General features: G+C 38.3%; 1 protein-coding gene across 2 annotated transcripts in view; it reads right to left on the reverse strand.

The window, feature by feature from the left end:
* The window catches only part of tiam2a (TIAM Rac1 associated GEF 2a), a 102,639-nt gene that overhangs the window by 78,159 nt on the left and 9,183 nt on the right, over positions 1-15,297 (reverse strand). The window contains exon 1 of one of the 2 annotated variants that reach the window (XM_055161287.1): positions 6,380-6,514. The exons of the other annotated variant lie outside the window; for it this stretch is intronic. The gene's annotated coding sequence lies outside the window, so the exon portion shown is untranslated. Of the gene's footprint in view, positions 1-6,379; positions 6,515-15,297 lie in introns of those variants that run through there. 2 annotated transcript variants of the gene reach the window in all.

Below are 15,297 nucleotides of genomic sequence, written 5' to 3' on the forward strand. Positions count from 1 at the left end.
CCTGTTCACATCAATATGAAAAACAACCAGACAGTACAGGGTGGCAAAGATCACTCATCGCTCTATGAGTAACTTTTTTCCTCTGACTGAAAAAGTAATTCTGTTTGGTAAAATTGTGCTTATGTAACAGTCCGGAGGGTCTCATGTCTTGTGTCTTTGGCAGTCAGACGCCAGAAAAATATGAAGCTGAAAGACTTTTGCAGATGAAGGAAATCGAAGTTATGCAAAGAAACAAAATGAGAAAGTTAATCTTCGGTATCAAAGTGAATATTGCTAAAATGGGACCACACACATATTTTTTGAAAACATACTGAAGCAAAGTCTAATGAAAAATCTTACCCTGGATTAGATCACAACAAAACATTCTTTGATTTCGGTACAGACAAATCTCCAAGTAAAACCCGTATTTGCAATCATTAGCTTCTTTGGTGGTACATGCAGATGCCAAGATTACTACATAGTGACCTGAAGTAGTCTGTGTTTACCCTGGCCACTTGTCAAATGGCTGAGCTAACATGACAAAGCTTGGAGATGGAGAGATGGAGGAAAGGAGTATATCTGTCCTGGAGATCAAACCACACACATTTAGAGGAGGGAGGAGTCTGGTCAGTCAGGCTAGTGCTAATGAGGCCTGAAATTTCCCCCTGTATAATGCAATTACCATGGCTTCCAAATAGTGTCCAGAGGAGTTCATGTCTTTCAAAGAATCCAGTGCAGATAAGAAGAGGGATGAAGAAAGGAAACAACATGACTATTATGACAGTTTCATCTGTCATTATAATCTGTATGAGAGTATAACTTTAAATATGTGGAATTTCATTTTGTTTTGTAATCTAGAAAACACAATAACACTTCTGGCATAGAAATAACTTTTGATTTTTGCGTCAGCATCTGTCCATTTTTCCGAGTGACCAGATTGCAGCATCTTCAGTTATTAAGCCCTTATTAAGTCAAGAGTACCAAGCTGGAGGCTAAGGTCATTCTCCCTATTTATGTGGCCTACGGGGAAAAGAAAGGAGCCTGGAGAGAACATTGGTTTCAACCGCATAATCTTTTGTCTAATGTTTTTTTTTTTTTATGTTTTTTTTTTATTTGTTGAAAGTACAGTTTGCTATATTCAAAAATACAGTACTGATACTAGTTACGATAAAAACGATATCGATTTATCATTCAATACATAATAGATAAAATAATAATTTTGGAGATCAATATTTATCATGGCCACTTTTTTTTTGCACAAGTGTGAAATTTTTTGTTATTTTTCTGTACTACGATGATATTTATTATTATTATTTCACTATATTATCCTATTGTTTCACTACACAATGCCTGCATAATATTAGTACAAGTGCAACCGCCATGGACTCAATAACATGCCAATCATTTATAAACAGGTGGAATATGTGTTGCAGTGAATACATATCCACAATTTAGGCCATCCATCATTGCAGGACAATAGCTGACACGCGGCGCCAATGGGAGACAGCTCTGCAGTGGACACTTAGCCCCGTGGCACCAGCTGTGTTTGCCTTCCCAATAGGTTAGCAAGGTTAGTTAGGAGGAGCTTAAGACCACTGGACCGAGTTAAGGCAGATCAATCATGATTTCAATTCTTATTAGGATTGACCTGTAGAAGTGACACGCTTTGCTCAGCTCAACTAGACAGCTGGTTGATTAAGAAATGAGTGGCATATGCGGCATATATGGTGCAGATTTTTGAGTCTATGGCTGTTAACATGAATAAATAACTCAGGATGTAACGATAACCAAAATATCGTGACGTTGTATCATCAGTCGTGATCGTGGACCATCGCAATATATTGAATTACACGTCTCTCATCTTAAATTAAGAGTTATGGTACAGCAATAGCTAAAAAAGACACAGAACTACATAGACCATGATCCTTTGCTCCACTTCAGTGTAGGCTACATGAAGAAATAACAGTTCTAAGCACTTTTAAGTCTTAGTTCTTTGGATTAAGTCTTGTCAAGGCATTTTAAGAGGAAAAAGTAGCGTATTGACAGTTTTAGCTGTTTAGCCTCCACAAAATATCGCAATAAATATCATACTGTGAGATGTATATCGTGAAAATACCATACCAAGAGATTTTAATATTGTTACATCCCTAATCATGAGCCTCCCCACCATATCATGAGCTTTCTCATGATATCGCAATAAATATTGTACCATGAGGTTCATAAATACCTAAATGCAACACTTAGTAATTAGTTTGTATCTCTAATGGTTAGTAATAAGTTCATAATTCAACCTTCTACAGCTCAAATCTGACCATACTGCAGTTGAAATAATAAAGGATTTCCCACTAGTACAAAGAAAAAGTACCCATGACAAATACTAAGTAACAAAAATGATTGTTCCATCTTCCATATATTTAACGATAAGTCGATATTGTAATTAACGTGACAGGCCTATGTGCTGAAATCCTGAAAGATATTCAAATGGACAATCCACGAAAACAAAAATATAAAGCTAAGATATTTGGGCAGTAACTTAACGTTGTGTTCAAATGATCTGCAAAAGAAATATGTATTTATATACTCTGAAAGTTGGCTTATGGAAATCTGTTTTTTTATGTTGTATATGACATTTTCCTTACTAAAATATATGATGAAAAACCCCGCCCCCCCCATTAGCAAATCAATATATTCACACTTTATGCATTGAACCACCATCTCATCATTTACACATTTTGATAATCTAACAACTGGCTCCATAACTCACACTGTCATATTGCTGATATGGCACTTTGTCCAGACAAAAATATTGTACACAGTCTACTAGTCACAGAGGTATTACATGCACTGCTTATCTATTGCTATCATGGGGCCTTTTTCCTTCATGTACCTCAATTGGCCTCTGATTTACAAGCCTATTGGTTAAGGAGCGGTACTGGCTCGCGTAGAAGTTATTTCCTAAAGGTTAATGAAAATCTGAAGTCACGAGTGGTCTGGCACTGGTTAAAAGCAAACCCCACTCCTTTTTTCACCTCTGACCCCAGTCGTCTGCTGGATAACACTCCATCCTCCATCACTATTTCATCTTTATCTTCTGCACAAACATAACTGGTCATTTTTAATAAAAGATTTTAATGCAACGGCTGTGTATGTGTGTATGTGTGCTTATAGGTGAGGCTGGATTTAGGCTTTCGTACTTGTGTGACAAAGTAGGGGATCTTGGATTGACAACTCAAGCTGACTGAACAAATCCGTCAATGTTTCTAAGTATACCAAGTCTAAATGTCATTCTCAAGATTTAATTATAGATGTGAAATAAGAAAAAAAGCAAAGAATGCACTAAACACACAAGGTAGACCTAACCTCCATTAGTAACACAATAACATGACAACTCATTTTATGCAAATGAATCAAAATTATGCTGTTTTAGTTAAACTGTAAGAAAAAAAAATATGAGATTACATTGACAAACTACCTTTTCTATATCACTGTATTTGTTTTCAACACTCGGGTTTACCCAGAGAAGGTCAGTGCATTTTCTGTGGTGTCATAAAGAGGCCACAAACTCAAGTCAAAGCCAACCGCCTGTCAACACTAACTTTCAATTCACCTGCTTTTTATAGCTACCACTCCAGACGCTGCTGGTATACACTAGCCTAGCGCAACCCAAATATAATCTCTACATTGGAGCGAGAAATAGAAACTCCTCTCGCATGCCTCTTTGTGTAAAACTACTTGAAAAGATGTTGTAATCTAAGCAGTGTTTGATAAAAGTTTGCTGTTACTTCTCTATGCCATGGTGAGGCCCGGCAGCAGCTTTTTGTACCTCCGAACAGTGGAAAGCCTTCATCTCTGTGTGACAGTAAGCACAGATGTTAGCGCAGCCTGATAAGTCACATGCACACAGCCTTATATGGAGAGAAATGTGCTGGGAGAAGACAGGAAACATTCTCAGCCTCTGTTCAAGCTCTTTACAATTAACAACAATGGTGCACTCACAGTTCTGCAAAATGGCCTGTGGAGACAGCACACGTTACTTTTTTGTAAATCTAGTGACGTCAGTGCAACAAATACTAAAACTAATTGGTGTTATTACTTGGGATGTAATCCAAGTCTCTCTGCAATGTTTTAACAATAATGTGATATTTTGTGAAGGCTAACAAAATTTATTAACAAAATATTTTCCTTTCTCCTTTTAAAATGCCTTTACAAGACTTTGGTTCTGTCACGATCCAAAGAATTTAAAAGTTTTAAAAGTGCTTATAACCGTTATTTCTTCATGTAATCTGTACTGAAATGGAGCAAAGGATCATGGTCTATGTAGTTCTCTCTTTTTTCTTTTTTTAATCTACTGTATATTGCTGCACAATAACTATTAATTTAAGCAATTTAACTTGATATATTGTGATGACCCATGATATTATTGTGACACATTATGTGCGACGATGTTACATTGCGGGTGTTGATTGGCCAACTAGAAAATGTGGGGTTTGTTTTGATAATGCTTTTCATAAAAATGGGCAATATGGCTTTGGTGTGACTTTGGACTGCAAAATCATGACTGCAATTTGGATTCTTATCTTTCTGAGATATAAGATATGAGTTTATGTAAGATTTAGGACTATCCTGAATGCATAAAAATTTTGTTGAACAGTGGATTTAATTAATAACATCTAAATATATGAGCAGAGTTCATGCCACATTACCCCACATAAGGACAGAACTAGCTCCCACTTGTAAACAACGGCATCATCTGACATTCCCTCCAAGTGGTATCCGTGTCATAAAAACTTTATAAACAAGTAATGAAGAGCCAGACTCCCTCACCATTTCCAAAGTTCAAGACCCAGGCCTGACCATAGTAGAAAACAGAATTGTAAAAACACAATGTTCCTTGTGGTTGTGGCTTTTCTCTGGCCTCGAAGAATGTGAACCGCAAATGCCAAAGTATGCATACCCTGCTGCTGCTCCTGACCCACTGGTTCAATTACCAATCTCTGAAAACAGGCAGTGAGCTTTAACAACAGATTATGTAAGTAAATAAGCAGTTCTGAGGAGTCTACTGAACTGACGGGAGGGGATCATATGAAAAACTACTGTCTTCTGCAGATCAGGTCAATAAGCACAAGGGGGGTTTTCAGTTCTGGATAGAAAGATACATTGACACTGATCAGATTACAATTAAGGCATTATGGTGATCTAATAATGTGTCTTTCCATCTGCCTGGTCTGAGTCTGCACCACACCAAAACTGGACAAACAAATGACACGCCATGAGAGTAAATTAAATTGTCTTGGAATAAAAGAATGGTTAAAACAACCCAACAGCTACAAACCAGACCTTTAAACAGAAGATTTTCAATTAGTTAGTATTTCCTGATATGAAAATTGCTGAAGTTAAGTATATAGGTATAAAGATTTTCTGTCTAACTCTTCCGCGCCACTCCCTTATATAAATCAATGGCTATCCCAGACTTAGGTCAAACATTAGCTTAGTGTTGTTTTCTTTATAGCTCTCCCCAGCAGTGTGCAAAGGTATTAAGACACACATAGGTTTCCATGGCAGAGCTAACACAAGACCAAATGGCACACTCACAGCTCTCCACCTTGCATTTTGGCTGTGGTTGCCCTGGGCAGGCCCTTCACACTCCAGGGGTCTCCAAATTCCTTTTGTTGTCTTGTATGAGCTAGGAAGACCCTTCCACCCCAACACACGGCCTAATGACAATAAAGGCCAGGCTAAATTACATCTAAAGGCAACTATAAAACATGCCCTGGTGTTGAGACGGGTTGGCCTCTGATCCCAGTCTTTCACTCCATAAATTAGGTGAAAGAAAGAAGAAGCAATAAGAAGGCTTTGACAGTACTGGTAGCTACATGTTGAACATCTCCACACTCCTTAAGCACCCACTGAGAGACTTTGTGTGAAATGGAGTAACAAACCAGACATCTCCTTGGTATGATAGCTTAATTAAGTTTAAAGGACAGTAATTTATGAACCAAGGCGCAGGCACTGCATCACCTAGGCTATTACAACGTACACACTGTCACTATCACATTGGTCTAATTAGGGAAAGTAACAGCTGCCATAAAAAACAATCTATTTGGAGCAAATGTAAACGAAACTGTAATTTGGTTCACATGGATGCGCTATGCACTTTTACGCAAGACGCACAAACACTAAATGTCTCCATAGCGAAGTAATTAATACGGGACAACACATCATATACCAAGTAAGCTACAACGTATATATAGTAAAAACAGCCAAACCAGCCCACATTTTCCCAAAGGTAAAAAACACAAACTTTAAGTCAAAGTTTCAAATAACATTCCGCGTATATTTGAATGAGAAGCGCGCAAAGCCGATCTCGCAGTGACTGTAAATAAGTTCGCCTTCAACTTACCGGTTAATGTCTCCACTGTGAGCGCGCTAGCATACTACATCCACGTGGTTCCTCCCTTGATGGCTAATCTAAATAATGTTTGTTTACATCTATGAATATATAACTAGTTTTTCTTCTGCCGTATGTCCACGATTTCTCTCGTTTCCACCGCTGCAAATGTTCGTGGGACGGAGCGCCAGGAGACTGCGGACTCCTCCCAGTCAATGTGGGGTTAAACTCCTCCTTCCCACGGACTCGGAGAAGAGGAGGATGGGGGCGGAGGTGCTCCAGTCGGCTCTTCTGCACAACTCACGGTGTCCAGGGAATGGTGAGGCCGATACTTGGACTAAACTAACCGGTGCGTAAAGTAGACTCCCAAAGTTTCATTGTTGGTAAGGTTTATAGCCTGTATTAAAACTCCCTGCGCACATTCCCAGCCATTATTAAAACACCACAATGGACTTGATACCAAAATATTGTGCCCTTTTTCCTTTCTGTCTGATAAGAGACTAGTTTCCCACAAACCTGTTGGACAAATAGTTACCCGATACAATCAAATGCGAGGGTGGTTTCTTGAGATAACATTTTATCTTCTTCACTCATCAACCTGCTCACTGGGCAGTAACACGGATGAATGCTCACAGCTTCCTCCTCCCACAATGCCCCACGCATAACAATACCTGTAAGTAAAGCCAGCACGTGTTTGTAGCTAATAAGTCCTGCATACTTTCTATCTATAGCCTGATACTTTTAGATGTCTATCATTCATTCTCCTGAGACGGCCAGTGTGGTATTTTCAAGTAGGCTATATCTACAGCAAAGTTCTTACAAAGTGAAGAGGCAATAAAGAGGCCAAATTTAGCTCAAAGGACTCTATTAGAGCTCCACTCAAGATTACTGTAAGATAAATACACTTGTTGCAATCATAATGATGGTCACTATTTGGTGCTGTTTTTGGAACTTGTAGACATACTGCTAATACTAATACATTAACGTATATATAATGTTAACATTTCTCTTGTATTTTCCAGTACTTGACTGTATATTCAGTCCATGTGTGCCGTCTCACAGCTATCAGAGCTCTGGTCACTCCGCATCTCATTACTCATAATTGGCTCTGAAGGAGATCCGGCCACCTACCATCAGGACCACTCCCAGACTCTCAGCAGAGCCAGCAATATGATGGCTCAAACGGATGCAGGCATTTTGTTGTCAGTAATTTTGTTAAAAACTGTCTTTGGCTTTACAGTATATATTAAGTGATTATCTTACTGCACCTCCCTCTCAGTGTTGCATTTGTAACACTTTTGCATACACCATGAGTATGTGATTATCTAATCGGTCAGTTACAGTATACAACTGAACTGACGGATATGCTTGCAGGCTCAACGTCAAAGTCTAGCTTCTTAAATGAGAATTCCCCACACCTCTGGGCCAGTCATATACCATAGTCATCACTGCTTTGTTCTGTAGTAATAGGCCAGGCTTCCCAATGGTCCACTCTGCACCAAGGGATGCCCTGCTAAGTGCTTCTCTCACCTCTCCCATTCTATATAATCTGATGTGGCCATTATTGCCACAGTATGAACTGCTGAGCTGTGAACCCCATTCTCAATCTCTATGTAATTACTCCTCTCATTTGTCATGTCTTGCAATGTCTTGGTAGAAAATTGGCTCACTCATACAGTCAATTCAAAAGCCAGCTGAGGTGCTTTCTGCGGTCGTCTAGAAGGAAGCTTGTGTGCCAGAAAACACAAGAAACACGTTGTTTAGTGTAGACAGGGCTGGGGTGAAAATTCTCAAATCAAAACCACTTGTAACAACCCTCACTTGTTCCTAAAAGGGTTTGTGACTTCAAAGTACACTAGACAAAGGGTGTCAGCATTAGCACTTGGATAAGCTGGAGCGGGGGGAGGATGAGGTGAGGAAAAAAACGCACCCTTTCAGAGAGGCCTTTTAATCGAGCCGGGCAGGTTTAACTAATGAGAAATCAATGAAGACAAGAACTGTGAGCTGCAGTAGCTCACCAACATTATTCTGCATTACAGTATTTGGTATTCTAGAACTCTTCACAGACTTGCACCAGTAAACCAATGAGTGAAAAATGTCTAAATATTATTGGTTCTGTCAAGAGTTGTCTGTAATTGTGTCTTTTTGCCTTGTGTTTAACCAGTGATTATCCAGGGAGGACCCCACCTTACACCCAAAACAGCAGGTCTAACCCTCCACAGCCCGTCAAGGACAAGGACAAATGAATGTCTGAAGGTAACTGTGTGTGTTTCCTTGGGTGTATCAAAATAAACTAACAACTGCAATGTTTTTGTTTCATTTTTTATAAATGATAAATAATATCATGTTGTATTTTTCTGTTATGCTAGTTAAGACTCAATAAATCCACAGTGTTGTCTAAAGCTTAGTTAACAGCCTCTCAGAGGTCCTGTGGCAAATCTACAGCAGATCTCTACACTGCAGCACCTGCAGAATTGCAGGATTTTCCCAGGAAATTGTTAGGCTTTTAAAATCATGTTTTCCTCACTCCAGACTGAGTCAGGTCTGACACAGAGGCACTGCACTGTGTCCAAACGGAAGAAATATCACAACTGGACTACGAATGAACGGGTTCATGTGTGGACCTGAAAAGCTGATTTATTAGAAGAAGGAAAGAGCAGGAAGACTGAAAAGGGCTTGACAAGAGGCTAAATTGTAATGGCTGGACAATTGGGAGGTAGAAGGGCTCTACAGTGGTGCCCCATGATGCATGTGAAGACTGGAGGCTGGTTTGAGTTGTCTGATAAGTGACCATATCTAAAATTGCTTATAGAATGAAACACAGACCATTGCTGTGTGAGTTTGGGCCTACATATTAGGTGCTCATAATAACATAAAACGTGGCTATTATAAAATGAGGAAGGTGGTCATGTTACGCCTGATTGCCATATAATAAAATTAGAACAAAAATAGACAAGAGTAGGACTTGTTTACTATATGAAACAAAGTACTCTGTTGTTAGGGATTCTTTTTTTCTTTGCTCTGAAGCTACTGGCACGGAAGGTCCAGAGAATAGAGAACACCTGACTGAGCCATCACAAGTTCAAATTACTACTAACATCTGCTGCATGGTATAAGGTGACAAACATAAAACACAACACAAAGGCTGCCTTCACTATCTGCAAAGTAGTAACGGCTGATTCCAGTTGGTTTGAATGCTGCTATTGTGTTAAGGGTATAATGTGATTTATTTTTCTAAACTCATTCTAGTATGTTCTAACCCCAATGCTGTCTGGAAACTTGGAAAGAAAGGGGAAAAATCAGCTTGATCTGTATTCAAAACCAACAAAAGTATGACATTGTTTCTGGTGTTATAAAATAAGTAACAGGAACAAATCACTGCAAAATTAGTCTTGTTAGTGTTGACATTCCCACATTTATTAAGTCCTAAATGCTTTATAGGAAGTGTTTTAAATCGCCTTGTTAAAATCTGCTCGTTTTGACTTTCCTAATTAGAAACACGCCAATACCTCAAGGGTTTCCCACAAAATCATCACCTATAGATGTAACACATAGTAACTAAATTGCATGTCTGGTCTGGGTCGGCTTAGGTTGAGGTCTGCGTGAGGGCTGGGCTAAGTGAGTGAGGAATGGATGACGGTGAGTTGTGAAAGGAAAACTGATGCATGCTTTCAACTGTCTGGAAGGGTTTGTTTACAAGCTGAGTAGTACAATGCTTGTAGGTTGTGTGGCTATCTCCGTGGAGAATCACTGTGAGAAAATGTTTTTCTTTAAGTGTATTGATTTTAGGCCTGTCAAGATAAATACTCTATGGACTTATCATTCAATATATTAAAGGGACAGTTTGAAATTTTGGACATAGGGCCTCATTTCCTAGTGAACCAGAGTGTTGGAGATGTGCGGAGACATTTCTTAATTATTCCATCCAGTCCTTGTCCTTGTATTTGCAGAGGTCGCTGGTGCTAGGCTAGTGCATGTCAATGGCCATAGTTATCCTGCCACTAAAAACAGTCTTACCTACTCCACAAAACACCTGAGGCAAAACAATCATAACACCAGACTGTCGATGTGAATGTTTGTCTTGACAGAATAATTTTAGAAGTAAAACCAAACTTGCATTTGAAGGATTTACGTCTGTGCAGCAGCAGAGAGTTGTACTTCCTGATAGAAAGCTTGGCAGCGGCGGACTGATATATGACAAAATAGTCCCTCAACATGCGACGATTCATGCGATGCAAAGTTAGTTTTATTTCAAATATTATTCTGTCAACACACACATTCACTAGGCTCACAAGGAAATGAGGTCCTAGGTCCAAAATTCCAAGCTGTCCATTTAAATCTGGAATAACTTCGGAGGGTGAGTATTCATTGTGAGTACTGCTTCTTTGTGTGGAACGTTTTGTTGTGTTTTGTACTTTTCTGAAGATTTGAGCTGTAGAGGATTGAATAAATACCTTGACTATGACTCATTAAGTGTTTCATTTATGTATTGCAGCTCATGTTCATTAACAATATTGTACTTATAGAATAGAAAAATCCTGCTTTAGGGTTATTGAGTCAGTGATAGTGTTTTTTAATATTATCAATTTTTGTATATGTTTTCTTCAACAATATAATGTATATCGTCCTTCAAAATTTGTTATTGTGACAGCCCTACTTGTCCATATGCATGTACAGCTCAGGCAAACAGTCCCTACCAGTCTCATTAAAGTAACTTTGATGGTACTAGATCATGTTGAAACAGGTTTATAGTGTTTTTTGGCACAATACATTAATGGTGTTCTATTCCTGTGGCAGGGATTTGCTTGTCTAGATTCTAAAACCTAAATTATAAGTATACAGACACATTTTCAGCGTTTTCCTAATCAAAAGCAGATGTTGTATGCGCTTGTAAAATTGTGTTCTTCAGTTTCTCATGCAGCCATATGCACGTGCATCATTGTGTTTACCTATTAGTCTAATAATAACTAATGGCAGTGTGCATGTGGGAGCTTTTATTTGGGCTGTGAAAGTGGATTAGTTCTGCTGTGGCTCTGACGTCTCTTGTGTTGTGTGTGTGTGTGTGTGTGTGTGTGTGTGTGTGTAATAGGTACTGTACTGTTTATCATAGACCACTCTTGCTGGCCAGTTATGCACATGATAGTAGAGCTTTATTTAACAGTGACATCTTTTGCCATATTGACAGATAACTTGACTATAACTATTACTATACCATTTTTTTTTACTTACTGAATGTGTTAGTAGATATAAAGATACATTTGAAATGTTTATTCAATACATTTATTAAAATATTACAATATAAAGCAGAGATGGGGACTTGCAAGTCGTGACTTGGACTCAAGTCACGACTAAAGTCATTATTTTTTGGACTTGAGACTTGACTTGATAAAATGGAGTAAGACTTGGGACTCGACTTGGACTTGAAGGTCAGTGATTTGAGACTTGAGAAGCACTTTTAAATCAGAATTCTTTCTATTCTGACCGTAATGATTCACACTAAGATCTTGTCAAGACATTTAAAAAGGAAAAAATAAAATTTCTTCAACTCTTACATACTCTATAAATACTCATATATAAATATACTATGATTTTTTTAAGCACAATTTAGTTAAAAAATCATAGAAATTGCCAAAATCTAAGCTATATTTGGTACTTTGGTTTAAAGACTTGAAATGACTTGGACTAGACTTGGACTAGACTTGGACTTGCCTGTATTTGACTTGGGACTTGACTCGGACTTGAGGTCAAAGACTTGAGACTTATTTCAGACTTACAGAACAACGACTTGATGCCACCTCTGATATAAAGACACAATACCCCAAGACTTAAGACTGCACTAGCTCCAAACACAAGAACTATTGTAAAACGTTATATTTTATTCTACTATTAAGATTTGATTTAGTCATATGATGGCTCTTTGTATTCTGGCCCTCCTTGTTTGGTTAAAAGGCCTTAATAAAAAGGATTGATAAACCACTTTTACAGCTGACACACACCACTAATTGCTACACTGGATGCACAGTCTGCAGTTTGACTTGTAATTACACAGATGAACTGATGAATGGCGCTTTCATGTCTAATGCTTTCTTCTATAATAGTACTGCGGCTATTGACTGTGTAGTGAACAGTGTCTTGTTTCAAGGTCACTAGGTGCGTTTCATTCCACACTTTGTTTGTTCCCCATGGTCACTTAAGATTCAGCCTTTTCATAATGTTTAGGTACCTAGAGTGTTTCCCTGTGTCCTTGCTTAGTGTCCTTGTGGCCATCAAAGGAGAGAAGGACACAGTAAAGGGGCAGGTCATATTTCAGTTGGGACAAAAGAAAAATGTCCTCGCCACCTTCTCTGGGACCTCTGACCCCTCTGTCTGAACTGCCACCGAGGTCATTTCAACAAGGCAGTTTTTCTCAATTAGGTTTTTACTTTACTTTTATTTATTGTTTTAGTAACATCCTTCTGGGGTGGGTTCACAAAACAAGAATTTATAAAGATTTCACACTTCCAACTACTTGCTTTGTGATGTCTTCAACCACTAGGGGCCAGTAAAAGCACAAAGAAAAAGATTTAGGTTTGATTAAAGGGACAGTTCAGAATTTTGGACATAGGACCTAATTTCCTAGTGAGCCAGAGTGTTGGAGATGTGTGGAGACACTTTTTTAAATATTCCATCCAGTCCTTGTATTTGCAGAGGTCACTGGTGCTAGGCTAGTGCATGTCAATGGCCATAGTCCTGCCGCTAAAAACAGTCTTATCCACTCCACAAAACACCCGAAGCAAATCTATTATTACACCAGGCTGTCGATGTAAACGCCTGTGTCTATAGAATAATTTTAGAAGTAAAACCAACCTTGCATTTGAAGGATTTATGTCTGTGCAGCAGCAGCTAGTTGTACTTCCTGATAGAAAGCTTAGCAGCAACGGACTGATATATGAGAAAATAGTCCCTCTACATGCAACGATTCATGCGATGCAAGGTTAGTTTTATTTCAAACATTATTCTGTCGACACAGACATTTACATCGACAGTCTGGCGTAATAATAGATTTGCTTCGGGTGTTTTGTGGAGTGAGTAAGACTGTTTTTAGTGGCAGGAAAACTATGGCCATTGACATGCACTAGCCTAGCACCAGCGACCTCTGCAAATACACGGAATGGATGGAATATATTTTGGAAGTGTCTCTACATGTCTCCAACACTCTGGATAACTAGGAAACGAGGTCCTATGTCCAAAATTCTGAACTGTCCCTTTAATTACCTTCACTATGTGTTGCATTTACCCCTAAAGTAAAGTAATGCTAGAGGGAAAATTGTCTATGCACTATATACGAATCACTGCAAGACAAGAGATACTTTTTCTTCTTCTTCTTAAAGGTCTAATATTACGCTATTTTCTTGTTATAATGTTGTTTCCTTATCAAAAACAGACCTGGAGTTGTGTTTTGTTCTTTCATGCACATTTAACACACAAACCCTGAATTTTAAGGTGAAACATTTAGAGCTTTTGAAATGTTGACAGACTAATAATAAAGGGTTACTCATGTGTGAATGAAACGAAACACTCTGGGTATGCTTTTGAGGAGGCAACAACATTATAACATCGCTTAAAGCTCACAAGAGTCCATTTTGCATAATTTAGGACCTTTAACCCCCAGTAATTCCATCATAATGTTTCCTGTTCATTTGTGCTTCCGCATATATCCTTGACCAACTTAAAACAATGTGATTTTATTATGACTTTCAGGTAAGCCCGTGGACAATGACAGAGCATGCCCGGCTTTGACTGTCCTCACGGGTAGATGAAAAATGCCCCGTACAAAGGTGACACAGAAAATGAAGTCTGCGGTACGACTCTAAGGACTGAATAAAAAGATAATAGTGGAGTGGAGACACAGAGGTAGGATAATGAGGACAGAGGAGGAGGCAGGAGCCAGCAGACAGGAGAATGTGAGGAGTGCAGCATCAGCGCAGCCCGTCTCATCACTCATCTGTCAAATATATATATATATATATATATATATATATATACACGCACCGCTGGGCAAAACATGTGAGCTTTTTGTATCAGATCACAAGGCCTGGATGATGAAAGGTAATGTACACTGAAGATAATTGGGAAGGTCAAATCTATAAGAATGATCAAAAAGTAGTATGGATTTTTTCCCACTGGTGTTTCTATAATGATGATCAGTTTATTCCATCTTTAGTCCTATTTTGTAAGGTTGTCAAAAATGTATACGCAGATACTGATCAGTACTAAACTAGGGTATTGTATTAGGTATTCATTTGAACATATAAGTATTGATAGTAAAAAAAATACATACAAGAACAAAATTCATAACTTCTTCCTGGTCTGGATCTTTTCATGTATATCAGCTTCCTGGTCTATGCAACATTTTGAGATGATTTAATGACTATACATATATTGTTTTTATTCCTAATTGTCATTGCTTTTCATTATTCAGAAACCCATGGATATCAGACCTAATAAGACCACATAGTACTGCAAGAGAATAAATACTTTTCGTAGAAAATTATATGCTATTGTCTAAAGCAGACATGTCAAGCTCATGCATGGAGACCAAATTTGGCCCACGATATAATTATATTTGGCCCGTGAGATCATATCAAACATGTATTAGAACTGGCCCGCCGGCTACAGATATACTATAGAGACATTATTTATTTAAACATTTGTTATTATTATATTATGCTTGTTCTGGATTCAGTGTTTAAGCAAAACTATTATTAAACATTTATTTTAATAAGAAAAGGTTTAACATTACATATCTCGAAAGAAGAGAAACCTGCAGATGTTGAAATTTTTCAATAAATATTTTGTTTGGCCCACGACTTTGTCCCAGTTTTTAATTTTGTCCCTCCGAGAATTTGAGTTTGACACCCCTGATCTAAAGAGTTTTCACTGTGGTATTA

This window comes from Boleophthalmus pectinirostris, unplaced genomic scaffold (assembly GCF_026225935.1).
Source record: "Boleophthalmus pectinirostris isolate CB_2022bp ecotype Guang Dong unplaced genomic scaffold, ASM2622593v1 HiC_scaffold_10, whole genome shotgun sequence".
In the NCBI taxonomy this organism is placed as follows: Eukaryota; Metazoa; Chordata; class Actinopteri; order Gobiiformes; family Gobiidae; genus Boleophthalmus; species Boleophthalmus pectinirostris.